The sequence below is a fragment of the Anopheles stephensi genome, chromosome 3 (genome assembly GCF_013141755.1).
Source record: "Anopheles stephensi strain Indian chromosome 3, UCI_ANSTEP_V1.0, whole genome shotgun sequence".
NCBI lineage: Eukaryota > Metazoa > Arthropoda > Insecta > Diptera > Culicidae > Anopheles > Anopheles stephensi.
The window spans coordinates 63,677,176-63,692,244 of NC_050203.1; the positions used below are offsets into that span (position 1 = coordinate 63,677,176).

At 43.5% G+C, this 15,069-nt stretch overlaps 1 protein-coding gene across 1 annotated transcript in view; it reads right to left on the minus strand.

Moving 5' to 3' along the window:
• The window catches only part of LOC118511584 (histone acetyltransferase KAT7), a 57,816-nt gene that overhangs the window by 9,191 nt on the left and 33,556 nt on the right, over nt 1-15,069 (minus strand). The gene's annotated exons all lie outside the window — the stretch shown is intronic.

Consider the following 15,069-nt stretch of genomic DNA (forward strand, 5'->3'; position numbering starts at 1 on the left):
AGTCGCTGTAGAGAACCGAAATTTATTTAGTGTATCACGAAGAGCAGATTTGCACGATCAAGGTCGATCGACGTTATATGGCGTTAAAGAGTTTGTGGCTGCTAGGCTTTCAATTTTGGACTTCCAACATTGGTATGCCAAGGTACCAAAATTATACACGTTGGATCCGAATATGATCTGAGAATAGTAATACATTAGCATTTAAACAGAGTGCATGTATGTTTTTCGAGAGACTGTTCGAGAGACATTTTTGACTTCCTTGACTTGAATCTTACCGTAACTATTAGAGCACTATTAGAGCCTTCATAACCTACACTGATTTTAATATTGGGCGCTGTGACATTCAAAAAAATTCAAAACCTCTTTCAATATTGTGACAACACAACAAAGCTGAGCATATGACCCTATGCTCAATGTTACACACAATATAACCAATTTTTTACAATATGAATAATCATTCTTTAACATTCCGCGCAGTTATAAAGTTAAAAAGATGTTACGGCGCAATATTCTCTTTACCCTTTTTGAGCAATCTCCAATACATTGACATTTCCACCCGAACCTTTCTACATCCCCACCGCACAGCGGAGCAAATAAAGCAAAAGCTACCGCGTAAGTAACGGTCCGGGACGGAAGTTCGCGCATCGGATACAAACAGCTCCTTAGTTCATAGTTCCGGTGTTTTGTGATGGTGTGCTGGCTGCTGGCGGAAAATGTATTATATCAATTTTTTACTAAAGTCATTTTATGTACACACATCGACAAAATCTAGCGGCAGCAGCAGTTACTCGCCTTTCTTTCACATTTAAACGTCGGCCGTCGGCGTATATGTACAAATCACTACGACACGATCGCGACGACGTCCTCCAACGGCGTCCTTCGAAAATGTCCTCCTAAAATGGCAAATGATAATGTAGGAGTTGTTTGAACTCTCGTTCAATCTCTCATCTCGTGCTCTCTTCGCCTTTAGTGGCAAGCTTTAAAGCATGAAGGAACCAATCTCTCCCGGTAAGGACTCGGAAGCTCAATTTTGGTGGAAAAATATTTTTACGACAACACGTTTACTGAACTTTGAACCAAAACCAGGGGAGAGTGCGAGATCTCTAACATCTAACAGCATCCCAAATTTGGTTGCATCCAAACACCCTCGACTTCCTCCCCCCCCCCCCCCCCTCTCATCTATGCATCGAACAGCAATGCAGCACATAGGAGGTGAAAGTTCATTATTTCCTTCGGCCCCTTTTTTTGCAAGGGAGCTTCCGGAGCGAGCTCGACGTTAAGCCATCAGGAAAACAGGAAACATATGAACCTACCTCACACCGGCGAACCAGTGCAATGGCTCGCGTTTATGTACTTAGAGTCGTGTGCCGCAAAAAAAAGAGAGGAGAAAAACGAGTCTCGTCCAAGGTGGTACGTGGGTTGTCGCTCGATCGGATCACACATATTTCCGCATGCTTTCTCAACTTCTGCATAGTTCCATTTCAACTTCCCCTACGCGTCAGCCGATTGCACTAATATTGCCACACTATCTTCCAGACATGGTGCACAAGTAGTAATCGGGATGCCCAGGATGACAGATGGGAGGGGGGAAACACGGGAGTTGTCAGCCAGACGATGCCCCGAACTGGGACCTGAGGGTCATTGCCTTGCTCGGTGTGCGTACCCACCAATACTGATGCGTCAAGCCGTACAGGAGACATATTCGCGTAGTTCCTGGTCTGCCCTGTATCGCCCGTATAAATCACACTACAGCCATTATCCACACAGCACACCAGGAAAATGATGCTACCATACATCTACCGATGCGATTTCCAAAACCACCATTCCAGCATAAAGTTTACAGCGCACGTACATTGTCCAGAAATCGTCTACCAACACCAGTACAGGCTGCGAACTGAACGCAACTCTCACGCGTGCGAGCTAGACCGCCCCAAGAGCGTAGAAACATCGGCACGTTTTCACGACCCACGCACACCCATACATGCACAGTGGACAAAAAGGAAAAGCTCTCCACTCACCGGGTACGTTGGCGTTCCGGAAACCCGAACTGGGAAAGCGAAAATGGAAAGTGAGGTTTGGGAAAACCTATAACCCATCGAATGACGGCGAAAGCGACAGGGCAGCAGCAGCAGCGACGACAACATGGTGGTGATGGTGTTGGTGGTGGGAAAACGGCGCAGACAAGCGACGTACTAGGGCGCCACACCAAAGTTGCGCACTGTTGACGTAGGTTCGGGTTTCGAGACTGTCTGTATCCCGCTGCTACCCACTTTTTGCCGCCCGCCACTCGCGTTCTATCCTACTCTACACGCACACTAGCACTTGCTAGCTCCTGCTTGACAGTGTCAATTACCTACCGTGAGTAAGGCCTTGGTTTGCATCCGTCCATGTTGGAAATGGCTTGAGGATGAGATACAACTGGATTCGATGGATTTTTCTAGACGATTATTAATTTTTCGAATTTTGTCTTTTTGGTAAACTATTTTTTTTTGCGCACCTGAGTATAGCAGATTTTCCCACGCGTTTCCGCATATTCGTTTTTGGTTTTAATTTGTTGTACTTAATAATTTTTGTGGAATACATTTTTATTGGATACATTTTTGCATACGTATGAAGTAAAAAAATATCTCGAAACACCTAGTAAAGGAGTATGGACAGTATTTTGAGTCAAAATTCTACATTTGATCATATTTCTTCTTCGAATAGTTTGAAAGAGTCTTTAGCTAAAGTTTATAAGATTCTTCAAAAAATACATTTGACATTAAAAAGAATAATTCCGACTTGTGAAGACATCGGTACAGATCAAAGCACTTGACCAAACTCCGATACAACCAAGCACACTGTTTATACATGAATGTTGATTACGGTTAAGATCCTCGTCGCTACGATCGGGACTTTGCATATGAATTCAGCATTCTCAGGACTCTCAGGGATAGGATCTCCAAACCCAACTCCCAAACGAAAGATGTACTATTAGTAAATTATTTAAATTAGTATTAAGCAATGAAGACAGGCTGTTTGGAAAACCAAGATGAAATTAACAAAGATATCCTGTTTGTAACTGAAAATTATGTTTTATTAAAGTCCAACATTCAACTATATTCAGCATTTCAGCAGCAACATTAAGCATCTATTCCGGGGGCGGCCCGTTGGTGAGATGCGACTGCGGCGCCGTTCTTCACACGGCAGGACCGGGGTGCATGTCTCAACAGGGCCGTTCTTACCATAGTGAGGACAAATAAGCCAGGCAATGGCAGGCATTACCTTAATAGGTCGTTAAGCCGAGAATGAAGAAGAAGATGGGTATATTATTCAAATTTGACCCGGTATAAGAGAACCTTCTTCATATGCTTTTTGAAAACTCATAGCAAAGCAGTTGCGAAAAGTAGTAGTTCAGTTTATGAGAACGGGTTAAATGAGACAAATTTCCCATTTTCCGCGTCTCACAAGATTCGTTTTAAATAACATTCAAAAGCTTCCATCGGAGGCGAGTTTTTTTTTGGCAATTTATCTCCAAAGCCTACAAATGTCATCGATAATGCATTCAAATAGACTGGTTTGTTGCTTACACGGTAAAAAAAATCTAGTGAAGGGTAATGGTGCGTTCAGTGATCATTCGTTTGTAGCATAAAATCAACGAAAATAAAATTGATAAATAAATTTAAAAATAAAATTAAATTCATTTAAATTGTCTTATACAAAACGTAAGAAAATTAATTTAATTTAGTATAGCTTTTGTGTTGGATTAAACTCAGAGACATCTATTTGCGAGCTCTTGTGAGTCATTTATTGCACTAGCTAAGCCTGAGTGACTTTGACACCGCTGGTATGACAGCACCTGTCAATCGATTCCAACATCGTGCACCGCAAAACACCTCACGCATCCCAGGCACAAAGCTACAAGCTTGTATTCTTTCGAAATTATAAAATCATGCATCTTCTCCGATTACCGAGTGTGTAATCACACTAAGATATCATCATTAAGAGTCGCTGCTGATTACCAGCTGTTCGATTACGGCTGTCGGGCACGACTCTACACCACGGATCAACATAAACACCAACCCATCGAACACAATGTTTAAACCAAACGCGCGCGCGATTCCGTAGCACAAGTATGTTTTCATTCTCCGGGAAAAGAAAACACATTGAAACTCGTTTATCTTCTGCTCTTCCAGGACCCTCCAGATGATTCTGCAACATTGTTGCAGACATCGAATCCCGTGCTCGAAATGTGCTTAACAGAAAACGCATCGCAATCTATCATTGTGTGTTAACGTCAAGGAATTGCTGTATGCCGGCTTTTTTTTTTGTCGGTTCTCTCTTGTTGTTTCCTGCCGATGAGCCGTTTCTTCTCACTTTTCCAACTTCCGGGACTTCTTTTCGCGAAGTCCGAAACATTTTGCATTCGTTCACAATTCCAAGTTTCTTATGGTGTGAGTTGCCTTATTTTTTTCCTCTCAATACTCACGCATTGTTCTTGGGTATGGTTTTTGTGAAACGGGGTTGCATTTTTTTTCTCCCTCTGTAGTGAAATTAGTTGTAAGGAGATAATTAAATTACAGTTTTAAGGTTCCTTTTCAGCTTCATTCCTTTGCATGCGAGGCCGGATAAAAAATAGGCGGCCTGTGTACGGTTTTTATCTCTGTCTATACCCACCGTCCATGGATACCGGGGATCACCCGGCCGTAATTGAGTAATCAATTAGTGCGATTTCAATCAACTTCGTCTTCAGCTACACGTCTTGCAGCGAGCCAAGCCCTCCATGGCGCTTACGTTGCCCTGCCACATCGCATTTGCATAACCGTGCAACCACTTACGGTTATGTGTATCACATTTCTCCTGGGAAAACTAGCTTTGCCTCAGGTGGGAGCAGGTTTCACAGAAACAAAAAAAAACAAAACTCGCTTGTGGGTTCCAATTATGACCGCCTGGCTTCAAGTGTGTCTTCATCATCGGCTGTATCGCTGTCTTTCGCTTTATCATTCTAGTACCTTCTCCGGCGCTGGTCATTCTTTTGCGCAAGCAATTCACTTTACAACTACCCTTCGGGACTTTGGGACGCATTCGCCACAGCTGAGACGGGTTCCCGGAAAAGGTCAGCTTTAAATCCCATAAACCCTGCGTCACACGAGAACCTCCCAGATAAGACAGTCGCCAGCCACGCTAACAGCTCCCTCGGGAATCAAAACGCGATCGCCAAGAAACATTGAGCGCCACTACCACTACTGACCTCTAGCCAATGGTTCCCATGACCCACCCCTCTAACCCCCTCCACCCCCCCTGGAGACCAGCGGTTAAACTGGAGGAAACGACGTCCCAAAAATGATTCACATGCACCACGCTTCCGGACTACGTTAATCTTCGCCGTCTTATTGTGTCGCCTCTCCTTTCCCGCCAGCCAGTCCGATCTACCCCTGGCCCAATTCTTAGCGCTTGTCTGGGAAATAGACATACTCGCAGAATTTATGAATACAATTTACATCCACTTCAACGCTTTCAACGTTTAGGCCTTCCTGTTCGTCATCACACGATGCTTGGCTTCAGAGTATTTTTAACTCCATGTCATTATGCATCCCCAAGCGGCTACACGGGGGTGGGGGGGGGGGGGGGAATTGGAATATAACAAATTATGCTCAGCAACCATCATCATCATCTGCATCGGGCGGACTGATTTTTTCGATGACCTGTGGGTTCGGCATTGACCACTGGGTAAAACTCCCCAGCACGATGGCGACAATAATCGGGCGATTGGGAGGAAAACAATATCTCCGGTAATGTGTAGATCACATTTTGTCACCATAAATTTCCTATCAGTTTATGGCGACAAAATTTGTCGTAACATTACGTTTTAAGTAAAAAAAAAATCAAATTAACCAAATTTGCATCAAAATTAATCAAATCAAAATTAAACTGTACCACATTTGCAAAAATGGTGTATTCCACGCCTGATTAGAACATTGCACTGATAATCTAAATGGATTAAACATGACTACTATACCAATACTGCCAGGCCGTCGCAAACGAATACAAATATATTCTACACACGGAAATAGAATCCAAGAAATATTGTATAAAATATTTTAAAATATTTTAAAGCTCGTGTTGTGAAGGAAATGCGACTGCTAGCGTTATTCAGCCTTTATACACTCTCTCTAGTCTCTTGACTAAAAAGATCGTCCCTTTGACCAGATTTTGTAAGTGATTAGTTACAAAGTTTGCAGCGAAGTGTGAAAAAGGATCATGATTATCCATCCCTAGGCTAACAATATTCCTCAACGCCCAACTGTTATCTATTTCAAGTCTCCGAATTTCCGTTTGAGACACTGTATTTATTTAGTGAATTCTACTTCTTTTTCCTCTTTGGCAATACAAAATTTCGAAAGGGTCTATGGTACCTCCTGACTTCCTGTGACTTAATTTTATCCGTAGTGTGTACAGTAATTTCTGCCTACAGGGAAGCGATCTGGATGTCATTTGATCTTCCACACGGCCGTGTGAAGGCAAACTGCTGTAACTGCATCAAAAGCAAACAGTACCAATGATGTATTACTTTTTTCCAAAAAGTTTCCATTCAGTTAAGCATAAACGGTTGAAGCTTAATTTGGAGCTTACACATAAGACGCTTCCTTCAAAGAACGTTTTGAACAGCGTCGATTTGGTCTGCCACAATTTCCATGGATGCACTGAGCCGATTTTATATCCGTGTGTGGGGTTTATTTTGTATTAAATATTTTCCGAATTTGGCGAAACAAAAAAAAGCCTGAATTCTTTGTCGCCCGTGCGTCTACTTTTCCAGATCTCGCGTTTGACTGTGAGACAGCTCATCCCACAAAAATCACCAACACACACACCCACACCTCACGCCAAACCAAAATACGGATTTTCGAGTCGAATCCGGCTGTGATGGGAATGGGAAGTACGAGTGCGCGCACGTAACGGCCACAAGTTCAATGAACGCAGCATACGAGAGTTTGTACGCCAGTCTGCCTCTTTCCACTGGGCGCAGTAGTACTACTGCGTCTGTCTGGTGTCTGGTCTAGCCGGGTCTAGACTTACTCATCCCGAGCATCCTTTTCACACTCATCATTTCCCATGATGATGATGATGGTAGACAGTATTTACGTTCATATTGTGCCAGACATTGGGAGAAAGAGATGAACAGTCTGAATGCTAAGAGCATCTAGTGTTGTGTTACGCTACAAGGAGTGAGTGAGTGAGTTATGGTGTGAGACTGTACAGCTTTAGTCCTGCACCAGGAGCACAGGACTGTTTTTGTCGCAAAAAGGACACCAAACTGTATCGCTTATGGTGGGGCTGGTGTTTGAAAACAGCGTGTAAAGATGGTGAAAAATCATGCGAAACTATTATAATAAGGTATATTTTAATCTAAGAATCATCATTTAAATTAAAGAATCGATCCCTTAGAAAGTCCTTACAATAATTTTATCAGGGTCCTATGAAGTTGTGGTAATAATTTTCGATTGTTCAATTCAAATTCAAATGAAACTTTAAATAACATAATCCTGACCGCATCACGAACCTCACTAAGTTATTTGTAAATCGATTAAGATTCTTGGTTTCAGGATGATTTAACAGTCAGTAACGCTAACACGGGGCGATCTGGTGGCAGAGGCGACAGCGGTGTCGGTCTTTACACGGCAGGGCCGCAGTTCAAATCCCATCCAGACCGCCTCCCCATACGTAAGGCTGACTGCTTTACTACAGCTAAAATTAAGTCATAGAAAGTCAGAAATGGCAGGCCGAGACCTCTCGAGGTTGTAGTGCCAAGGGAGGAACGCTAACAGTAACAACAATAAGCCCAGCCTTCGTTTGTATCTCAAGTAGAGGGATCATGTGCAATATGGACGGCTCTGCAGCATCTCAATCAAATGAAGAACAAATAATGCCCTCCCGCAGAATCAGACATCTTTATACCCACTTCAATGAGCAATAATAATCTCGTTTATGGCAAGTACTACCACTATGAACGTAAATACAGTACAGTGGTCCGCACAAAAGTGGGGATCCGCATCCCATCCTTCAACAAAAACCAACACAATACACCAACCAAACCCCGAAAACTGCACAAAATAAAATATAGACTCTACAACATGAGACAAACAACATGATAATTAGGCTAACGGGCATTAGCTTTTCCAAATCGCTTCCCTAGCTGTGAGGGTCAAGTCTTGTGAAATACAATCGCTCCAGCGTTAACTAGACAAGTTTGATAAACCGAAATCAACCCATCGGTGGACAAACACATAATCCACGCGTTCTGGTTGGACGAATCCGCCGCCACACATAATCGAGCGACCGTGTGCACGGAGCTTTCCTATCCCTCATAAACTTCGCCGACCTGCCGACAGGCGTGCCCGGAAGGAGGCCAGAAGAATGGTTTATCGTTTAATTTGATTTTATTTTATTAATACTGTTTCGTATTAAGCTGCCCACACTTTGTTGCTCGTCCGAATACTATAATACATACAAAAAAAACTAAGTTAAAGAAATCTCCCGAACATTGCGACATGCAGAAGCAGCAGCAGCATAAGCAATGAGACCTTGTTTTGCTCCGGTCAATTAATTTTCGGCTTCTTAAGCAGAGCCCCTTAAAGGGGGGTGTGTTACCACAAGCCGGAGCTGTTACTAATTAGAGGATTGCATTTGGCTTTTTTAATATACATATTTTAAATGTCGGACTAGCTTAAGTTTTTTTTTCGTTTTGATAAATGCCTGAGTCCGTTGTGTAACGTGTTAACATAAATATAATAGTATTCAATTTGAATTTCATAACCAGCAGAAAACATCTAGCATGCGTATTATGAGGAAATAACTATAAAATAGATACTCTTCCATCAACATGGGTAGGTGTCAACATAATGCATAAAATAAAGCATCTGACCCTACGATAAATTGATTATTAAGATTAATAAGTTTTATAAGTAAATGATTTTAAAAATCCCCCGATTTTCTTCTGCTTAGTCAGCCCTTTCTTCTGCTTCTGTAAAGTAGTCAGCCCTACGTACGGGAAAGGAGGTCCGGATGAGATTTGAACCCCGGTCCTTTGCACAGTTTGAAAACTATGTTTAAAATTCCCATCATGTCGCTTTTACAATAGATATGCATATTAAAGGATGTTTAATTTAAATATGTGAATCTCTTTTACACAGCACCCGATTAGCACTTGATATTATAATGACTAATAGTCCCAGACACACGAAAGTGGAAGGACTATTGTTCAGTACAATCATTTTTAAATTAAACACCAAATATTGTTGTACCACATGAAACCCCCTTGTACATTATACAATTACACGTTATTTCGAACAGCTCCCTTTGGAAGAATAAAAGTCGCCGAAAGCGACAGGTTTACAGGACCTGCCACGATCAGACGTCCGTACACCTCCTCCCTATTGCTTACTTCCTCCACACCTCCCCAGTCGGCCTTCCTTCCGTTTGCATCACCACATTCATCCCACAACTTTCTGCGTTCTTTGCCGTGTTCTCTCTCTCTCACTCGCTACATCCCTCGATCTCTCTTTCATCTGTTCAATATCTTCTGTCTCGCTTGCATTTTTTTTGCCAAACATCTGCACCAACTAACCAAAAATATACTCACACTTGCGCGTCTGAAGCTGTCGAGACTAGATTACAGATCTACTCTGTCTAGACAGTTAAATTTATACCACCCGCCCAGCATCGCATTCGCCACCCCTCCCACACACACAAACACACAGCCGAGTCTCACACCTAGCACACAGAGACGTCAACCACCAAACCAACCAACAGGACAACCACCGACAGGCACCCCATTCAGGGGTTAAAGTATGCATTCGATTAGGGGTGGGCCACCCTTTCCGGCGGGTTGCCCGCGACAGTCACATCGGAGACTGTTAAGCTATTTTTCGGATATTACACGGAGACCTCCTTCCTCCAACCACTGTACCAAACGTGCCACCGAAAAGGGCCACCATCGCATGGAAAATGCTAGCTGCCAGCGGATGCACCGGTCGCTGGACACGTTCCGAGCGCACGCAGCTTTCAATCAAACAGGAACAAAGAAAGATAGCGGCCAGTCCTCGTGGGATTTCTAATTCCTACCGTCCGTCCCGCTTTGCATAAGATTGGGATGCGATTAGATTTTATCCTCCCTTAAATAATCCTTCCAGCTTGAAGCATTCTTACGGTGCTCTTATTGCGTAGATGGATACAATAGGTGTGTGTGTGAGAGTTTGCACACGAACTACCCATTGTAGACACTTTTTGCATTACACCAAGGCACTACCGTCGGTGTAGGCTTTCAGCGGACGTCAAATATGCCACACGTCCAACAGACAAAGAGTCCCGAAGCTGACCGAGAGGGGGTTTTCGGTCAAATTTGCATAGCTCCGCATTTCCACCATTGGTGTTCCGCAGCCGGTTTTGGTGGTCAATACTCGGATTCCCAGAAGGATATCCTCTCCGTCATTTCGCATGATGTACGTGGTAGTGCGCATCACAAGGAACCGTTGCGTATTTGCTGTACGGCTGTACTTGCATCACGGGCAAATAATAGAATTACTTTCTCTCTCTCTCTCTCTCTCGTTCTCGGGGCATGCCACAATCGCTGCACACAATCTGCACCATAACTCTCATCGCTTCTGGAGAGATCCTTCTGCCGTAGTTCCATCTATCCGGCTGGCATCCGTCTCCGGGTTGTCGGCAAAATCGCATTTGCCGTAACTGTACAACATACGGTCATTGCACTATCGGTGAATCGCACCGATGTGTATTGAACGATGGTGTACACAAATACAGCCGTACCGCGCTGTTGATATGCCCGTCCCTACGTGCAGCATAACGCTGGATGGGATGCTAACAAATCCCGGAACTTCCCCATTATGCGCTCAAAGCATCATTGCGCCAAAAGGGTAAATAAAATCAAACAAAACGACAAAGGCACACCGGAATGCCGAAAGGATCAGCACAGGAAGTAGCCCCCGGCGGAGGGGGTGGGATGTACAAGCAGACATGAAAGTTATGAATTATTATGATTATTAAATTGCACTTTCAAAACATTGCCTGACACGAGATGGGTTTAAGTTACGGAGGGGAAAAGGGTGCAATGATTGTTGTGTACCGTCTACCTGGCTGGGATGCAGGGATGCAGTTATCGTCCTGAAAGTCAATCAGATAATAAAAGCAACCTTTGTTTACGAGTGGTTTAACGGAGCTATTCTGAGCTGACTCGGCAGCAATAAAACCTAGTTTGTGGAGAGCAGTAGAAATAGAAACTCCCGGACGAATACACAACTATGAATCCTCGTTCCAAATTTATGTGTAAGGAATTTGTAAGAATAAGAGCAATCTTAGCCGGGTTGAAAGCAAATGAATGTTATCCAAAAGTTTAAACGAATTTTATTAAAAATTGCTGTCAATTTTTAACCATTCATTGAGAAAGAGAATGACAACTTGCAGAGTTCTTGAGCTGCTTGATTTCTGGCTTGACTTGATTTCGACGTTCGGTGGCCGAGGCACCGGTCTTCATACGGCAGTACCAAGGTTCAAATTCGGTTGGCTTCCCGTACGCATTACTGACTACCAAGCTACGCGTAAAATCTAGTCACAGGATGCCAGAAAAACAGTGATTGAGTCCTGCGTAGAAGGAAACTTCCCAACAAAGATTTGTTACCGGTCGGCCAGTTTAAGAACTACATTGTATTCCAAGTGACGTCCAAATTAAAATAAAACAGCACGCATCGTTCATCAACTAAAAACACAAATGCGCCAAGCTTAACACAAGCAAGGATTCATCATGCACCAATTGATCGGCATTCAGACACCGGCACCGTGACTACGAGAAAATCAGCTTGTTTGTCTTCATAAATCAAGCCTCCGTTCAAGCCGTCTTTTGCCTCGCCAAACGTTACAAGTAACGAACGTGCAATACACAGGCAGAAGCACCCTTCAACTAACTCCACAATCAATTACAATAACTTCGGAATGCTTTCCGAGTGCAGTTCTGCCGGCAGTTTGCGCACCCCCGCGTACGATTGGATACGACGGCGCGCAGAGAACAATAAAACCCAAACCGGCATAAATGCATTCTCTCAAGCATCCTGAGCACTTTAACGAAACTGCGCAAAGGTGGGGAAAAAGGGAAATCAAAAGCTTATGTCTAATTATGAACGAGGGGATCGTAAATGCACCGGCACAAGACGCAAACACCACCAAGGTGGACGAAACGGAAGCCTAATTAAGCGTTTGTTGTGGTGTTGCTTTTGATACATTTTATTTTTAAGCATGCAGTATCACTTGATTCTTCCATTTTTACTGCCAAGAAACTATGCAATTGCTCGATGATTGATTGGAAAGAAGCGTATTGTAATAAGAAATATTAAATGGCTGGAAGTTGCAATAACTTATAGAGAGTTTATTAAACAAAAACGACGTACCTTCCTGACATCATACCAGCATAAAAATAAACCGCCCAAGGTTTGTTTCCCATCCGCTCCGATTGCTGTCAAACCATTAATAGCATTTGATCAACGCGTGAAAAAAAAAACTCCCCATTCTAACGACACGTGCGTAAATAATGATCCTATCTAACGAACAGGTGAAATGTATTCTCCCAAAAACTAAAAAAAAGAAAATCCGTAATTGAAATGACCACCATAATCAGGCACCCCGCAAGGTGTAGTAGCGCGCGCTGTTGGCCACGGCGATCCGATGAGGTACATTGAAATAATGCCATTTATTACAAGAATTCGGCCTCACCTGGGTAACGGATGCACCGGCACATTTATGCTGGTTGATGAGCTGTTTATGATGTCATTAAATGGATAGAATAGAGCTTCCGGTCAATTTCATAACACTATTCATTCATTCCGCTTTCATTCGGACCTTTTTCATGCTTCTTAAGAATGGAAAGAAAAAAAATAATCCATGGTGGAAATGCGCATCAAAGAATGACCATCATCATCATCGTGGTAGCAAAGAAGAATGGAGAAGAGGGAAAGCAGAGACGTAAGATGCAATTGGCAATTCATAATGCAACTGCCACGTTTTGGACAGCAATAAAAAGGGCGTTTATGCATCGAGAACCAATAGTAATGGGGTCTATGATGGCTTGTGTTAGGGAACGGCACATTTTAAGCCGGCATCTGTTAAACATTTGAACATTTGAAAGAAAAAAAACTGAACTGATCACCATAAGGTTGTAATGAAACACGTCATGAACCTCTTCAAGTTCTTGTTCTTCCTCTTTTTATTGGCCTAACAACATGCTCGGGTCATGCCGGCCATCTAATGGCTTACTAAAACCACGTAGTTGATAGGTCAGTCCGCAATACGGAAAAAAGGCCCGGATAGGGTTTGAACTCCGATCCTGTCGTCTGAAGACTGTCAAACCTGTCAAAGTCTCTCTCTCTCTCTTTCTGCTTGGCTTAACGACCTCTTAAGGTCATGGTCATGTCTACCATGTTTGGCTTCCTGGACCTATTAATTCCGCTCGGTTAGATAGTCAGTCATTGTCACGGGGGAACGGTCCGGATGGGATTTGAACTCCGGTCCTGCCGTATGAAGACCATACTGTCAAAGTATTTTACTTAAAAAGGTTACTAAATACATATCAAAAATTATATCAATCAAGCAAAGTATGTAGAATCTATCCAGAGTTTTTTTTTAACTCTATATTGTTATATTTGCTAATATTTCACGTACTTCTGTACCATCAACTTGACTTTACAAACAATCTTAAGTGTTGGTTGTTTAATTCGATCGACTTTTAAAATTGATATATTAAGATTTGAGTATAGAAAAAAAGACATGCCTTCTTGGGGTTAATTTTGCCGTATGACGACAAAAGTACAGCCTCAGATCAAAAATAATATTTTATAAGAGTCTTTAGTACAGTATATAACGACTGCATCGATAAGAGATCGCCAATGTTGGAAATACCATCATCACCGTCAAAGAATTGCATCGCACATTGCGTTCGTTAGCTGGAACCCGGATACCAGGATTGCACCGCAGGTTTTGGCTCCAGCATGATTTGAAAACCGAGCGACTCGGTGCAACCAGGGCTGCCGGTCGGACGCCAAGAATGAAACATCCCTGGCCCGGTGTTTGTGTGTGTGTGTGTGCCTCGCCCCTAATTGTGTATGTGGGTCCGATAGTTTGCACACACACACACACACACACACCCGAGGGTGGTTTCACCCTGCCACCGTTTCCTGTCGATGCGTTCCCTTGTCGGTGGTCCTCGTTTCTGTAGCCTCGGGTCGCAAATCCGAGGTCAACTCAGGTCACAGTCAGGACATCGCCCTCGAAAAGTTCTCGCATATGAGGGCTTCCGAATCGGGCGCACCCGAACTCGGAACCTAGCCGAACTACTACTTCTACCACAACGGCAACAGTGCCTGTGTAGTCAGGGGGGGGAGGGAGTGGGGTGAGTACTCTGCAAAAAACGTTGACTCACCGCGGCCAGCCAAATGAGCGAGCGAAAAGCGAGCGAAAAGCGAAAAACGGTTCAAAGCAACTACAACCAAAAAACTATACACTATTTCCCAAACTATGCGACATCGGAGACCGCACCGATGAAAAGCCATCCGATCGATAATGTCGTCTCGAAGCGCGAACTTTTGTCCCGTCTTTCTGAAAATTTGTATTGAATCATCCTCTGTTACCCCGCAAGAGCTCTTTGCACAACTTTAGCATAATATTCTGATGCCATTTTTAACCATTCCGACTAACTGCAATAAGTCCTCTGTCCACGTCAAATCGTATCTCTCTTCGGGCAATAAAAGACCGGACATGCCACCATATACCATACTCATCTTCGAGTGGAGATGTTCCCTTGCGAGTTTCGGTTCCTATTGGCGTGTTTAATTATGCTTGTGCACCGACCCCCCCCCCCACCCCCACCATCAACTCCCGCGTCATTCGCCCATCATTATCCCTTTCGAGGGTCCTTCTGCTTCATCCTTCAGGCAGGGCAGGCAGCAGAAGCAATTATTAGGGAATGTGTTTACTTTGTCGGGCGCATTTTGTGCGGGTTGCCCTGCTTGCTTTGTTCAAGTACCATTGCCG